We start from the raw sequence: 5,219 nt of genomic DNA, 5'->3' as shown, positions 1-5,219 counted from the left end.
TCAGACCTAGCAACTATGGAACCATGAGGGAAATGGAAGTGACTGTCAGGACAAACAGTTTTCCATCTTGAGCAACAAACCAGATGTGGTCATGTGGAACTGCTTTCAGGGATAAAATAGGATGCAATGTAGCATATTACAGTGAACATGCTAATTTATTACCAGATTTCTGGATTTCAAGATACTGAAATGTACAATGTTTCTCAAAATGACCAATACAGCACAAGGCAGCAGATTGTATAGCAAACAAAGGAATTATTGCAGCAAGAGGACTAAAAAATGACTTGTGATGGTTTTTAAGACCTTTGGTGAAAATTTCTTACAGGTGACTTTTTGCGATACCACCTTTACATTAGAGTGTCCCTTCCTTTGCATATGCGTCGCTTTTGATAATTTATTTTATAATGTAATTGAATACACTTTCCCTAATAGGTGAGTGTGAATGCTGCTCCCGTAAGTTCCTGTTGTGCCTGTCAATAGTTCTTGGTGAAACTGAGAAACCAAAGATGGGGCCATTGTTCCCATTTGGGCATGCGTAGACGTTTGACCGCTGTGTTGTCGCGAGTAGTGGTATACGCTCGATCTGATGCGAGCCCTCTGATTGGTCAATTTCAACGTTAATGAGATGCATCGCGTTCCGATTGGTGGATTCAAAAAGGTTCCTCGTGCTGTCCACGGATCTCCACCGCTTCTCCTGCGTAGGTACGTGACGTCATTCTCTCCTCGTTCACTCGATTCACAGTAAAATAACTTGGCGCGTGTAAGCACGAGGTTCCTTTTCTTCATCCACCAATCAGAGCGCGATACATCTCATTAACGTTCGAAACCGACCAAAGTGATCTGAACGAACGAATACCACTACTGTCACGATACAAGTTCCAGGAGAGACGGTTACACTACGAAAAGCTTGAAAAATACGTTGCAACGTTGCGAGAAGTGTTGCAGAAACTGAACACGATTCGACTTTCTGCAACGGTTTCTGAAATCTTGTCTTGCCATGGCGTGGCGAGACAAGTTGAACAAAAATGTTAAACACAGTAACAGCGACTTTAATTTCACTTTGTTTTGCTGAGTACGTCAAAGAATGTACCAAAGTACGTGCCGAATGTGAAGCACGATTAGTTTTCCTCTTTTCAATAACGTTGTCTTATGGCGCTGCCTTTGACGAAACCGTCGTCGAACTCCTTACCTGCGTTAAGCCATAAGCCTTCCAGTCTAAAGGAAAGAGCGAGATCAACAAACCGAACTAAAGCGTTACTGCATAAAACACTATACTAAAGATGTTGAAATGTGAAGGACAAAGGGTTTTAAATTTTGTTTTATTTTTTATTTTCTTTCCTAGTAAGGTGTGAGTATGAGGTCCTCTTTCGTTCTGCCTGCTTGGGGAGTGCGTCATTCTTAATGTTTTATTCATGAGGATGTAGTGGTTGGGGCACTACTGTAAAAGACCGCCTAACACTCCACGACAGCTGGCAAATTTGTACATCGCTAGAAGCATCTTCATAGAAGCACTGAATATTTAAGAATGGTCGGACCTTGTAGTCGACTAAATCCTCTCCGTCGTATCATTTCCCATCAATAACCTTTTCGTCCTCTGAAACGCGTCCGGAAATCCAACTGTCATTAAATGAAATCAGATGAAAGACGCGTCACTCACTGTAACTGTGTAAGTACCGGATTGTATGTGTGAAAAGCTATATACGGTCAAATTTTACTTTAACTTATTCATCCCTAAAGCGGCCGCCATTGACGAGTAAAATTATCTGGGCTTAGACAGAGCAAAATGTACAAGTCTCACTCTTACGACTGAAACGGGTGAAGGGGACAGGGTTTAAGGCTGCCAACAAGACAAGAGAAGAGGTCGAAGTCGAAGGCAACCCGAAGGCTCCTTTTTTTAAGCTTCTACCTTTACCCAAGGCAGGAGCGGGTGCAACTCCAAAGGGTACCTACACCCCTTCTAAAGAATAGGGAGCTTAAGCAACGACAACGGCGACGGCAACGAGAACGTCACAAATTTGCATATTTAGTGGGTAAAAACAATAGCTTTGCACGCCCTGCACGTGCGTTTTTCACTTTTGTCCATTTTGTTGCCGTCGTCAGCAAAACAACAACGTGAAATAGTCAAGTTTTTGGTTTTATGAAGAACGTCAGCACTTGAGGATAAATTTTCATTTTCTCGCCTAAAATGGAGTGCCGTTCCGACTCGTGTCATCTTTGAGGAATTACCACACCGTTGTCATATTAAAAACGTTGAAAGGGTCACGAAGCGATTAAAATAACGCAAATTTATATTTTGAGATGACGTTCTCGTTGCCGTCGCCGTTGTCGTTGCTTGAGCTCCCTAATAACTTAACAGAACTACGTAAAAAAGTGTTTCTCCCAGAAAAAAAAAAAAAAAGGTTCAGAATTGCCTATTTTCACTTTCAACTTTCCCAGGCGCCGCCATCTTGAATAACTGACCTCTTTAGCTTGTACATTTTGTTATTTTGTTTTCCCATTTCAGACCACGTCATGTTACTCTAGGGAAACGTTTGTTTCAAATGTCGTCTCATGTATACATGTATATGTACGAATACCTTATGACAAAACAAAAGGAAAGTTCCCTTGAGAACATCACGTGGTCTAAAATGGGAAAACAAAAGGTACAAGCTAAAGAGGTCAATTGTGACAAGTTGTTCCAACACGGAACTTTAGATTTAGAATCGTGTTTTCGGCAAGCGGCGAACGTCAGGCTGAAATATGCGCTTCGCCAAAAACTCAACGAAAGATGACCTTTAGCTCAATGACATGTTTTACCTACTGACTGCAGATATTGAGCAAATTCTCAAATGAGAAAAACAAGTTAGAATAACAAAACCGTTGTGTCTTTTTCGACAAGCAGCAGACCCTGTTTGCCGTTTTCCGATTCACGTAGACGTTACGCGTCATAATTCTTTGATTAGGGAGCTTACGCATGCGCGTTTTTGAGACGCGCACGGCAACCGGAAGAGAAAAGAGAGCTTACGAAACGAGGACGACGACGGCTACGAGGACTTCATTCGCGTTATTCGTATCACGACGAAACTATTTCATGTCGTTTCGCGTTAAAAATGTGTAGTAACTATCGAGGAATTTAAACTGGTATGAGTGGGTTGGAAGCGTAGTGAGAGAACTGAAAATTCATCATCGTCCTCCACAGAACCTTGAATTTGTTCATTTCACGTCGTCATTTAGGAGATGACGGCAAAGAAATGTACCAAAATGTAAAACGCACGTTCAGAGCGTGCAGAGCCATTGTTTTTGCTCACTAAACCTATTGTTTTGTAGCGTCGTCGTTGCCGTCGGCGTCGTCGTTTCGTAAGCTCCCTAACATTTCGCTTGCCAGGGAGGTGATGTCTTCCAGATTTTCAATACTGATCATCTCTAATGGAAAAAAGATACTTAGCAACTAAAATGTGGTTGTGTGAAGAGAAGTTAAAAGGGAAAACCGCTCACTTCCAGTTGCCGTCCGCGTCTCAAAAACGTGAGTGCTTAAGCTCCCCATTACACCTGACGTCAGAGCGGCCATATTGGTGGAAAGAACTACAGCGAAAAAGTCTTTTGGGAATTTGACTCTATTATTATGCAAAACTTAAGCTACGTTTTTCTATTGTTTTGGCATCAACATGGCCGTCTTATCACGTGAGTGCAATCAAAGAATAGAGAACAAGAGCGCTTACCATTTGAATGCTATTCTCGGTGAGAATTTTTCGACAATTGGTACTGCATGTTCTGTACTTAGAAAAAGAAAATGGGAATGTGCTGTATCATTTGCCAGAAAAGCGGGTTGTTCCAGATGAAAAACAAATGAAACGGTCTATTTTCTCTGGCACTTGTAATTGTGGACAAATGGTACAGAAACTTCCGGGCATTCCGGTCAAAACGAGAAAAGGGAATACCTCGAAAGGTATTACCTTTTTTCCGAAGACATTCCACCGAGATGAACCGTTCCATTTGAATTCTCTCCGGAATTACCGAAAATTCCATTCAAATGGTAAGCGCTCCTAGGAAACTTAAGCAACGACAACGGTGACGTCATCGAGACCGTCACAAATTTGCATATTTAGTGGGCAAAAACAATAGCTTTGCACGCCCTGCACGCGCATTTTTCACTTTTGTCCATTTCTTTGCCGTCGTATGCAAAACAACAACGTGAAATGGCTAAATTTGAGGTTTCATGAAGAACGTCAGCACTTGAGGATCAATTTTCATTTTCTCCCCTAAATTAAGCGCCGTTCCGACCAGTGTCATTTTTGAGGAACTACCACACCCTTGTCGTATTAAAAAGTTGAAATAGTCACGGAGTGATTACAACAACGTGAATTTATATTTTGAGATGACGTTCTTGCTACCGTCGCTGTTGCTTAAGTTCCCGACTTAAGATCAGATCAGAGTGTCTTTGTTGAAAACTATGATATTACTTTTTGCTTCTTTATGTTCGAAACGAAGGGACTTATTCTCTAAGTTGAGGCCACTTAAAGTTTCACAGAAACTCTTTGAATGCAATACTCCTGACTGCCACCATGTTAAGTGCTATTATTATACATCAGACTCACTATGAAAACTCTGATTGGTCAAGAGCATTCAATCAATTCACAATAGTTTGTGAACCTGACATGATAACTGTAATATCTGCTGCAGATATTACATTTATCATGCCAAGTTCAACGTCTGCCTGGTTACTAAGCCCCTTGGAGTGTTCTCCTCAGAAACAAAATGGCTGAACGCCTTGCTTCTGTTTCTGAGGATGAATTATGTGAAAAATGTATAAAAAAACAATTATTGAATTCGGTTTTCGCATGATATCATGAATTATCAAAACCTCGTGTCGGTTTTGATAATTCATGATATCATGCTCAACCTCATCCAATAATGTTTATTGACGACTCATATATGAATTCCGTAAGTCCTAGAGTCTGGGACTGAGAAGCGAGCGCTCTCACCACTGCGCCATCCCTGCACCCCAAGCCCTTTGTTTTCTCGTGCAAAGGCCCCTGCCGGCTAAAAGATCTGGAAATGAGAATGGGTAATTCCCTTGAAATAAAGCTACATCTTACCAAGGATCTCTTGCACTCAAAAAAGGCATACTGGATTTTCCTACAGTCCTGATCAACACCCTCAACACTCGCATCCAAGCAACTGCTGGGTTTCAATCCATGCTATGCAACAACAAAAAAAGATAATAAATATATTAATGACGA

Source organism: Montipora capricornis, chromosome 9 (genome assembly GCF_036669925.1).
Source record: "Montipora capricornis isolate CH-2021 chromosome 9, ASM3666992v2, whole genome shotgun sequence".
Classification (NCBI taxonomy): Eukaryota; Metazoa; Cnidaria; class Anthozoa; order Scleractinia; family Acroporidae; genus Montipora; species Montipora capricornis.
Note: the sequence above shows the minus strand (reverse complement) of the source record.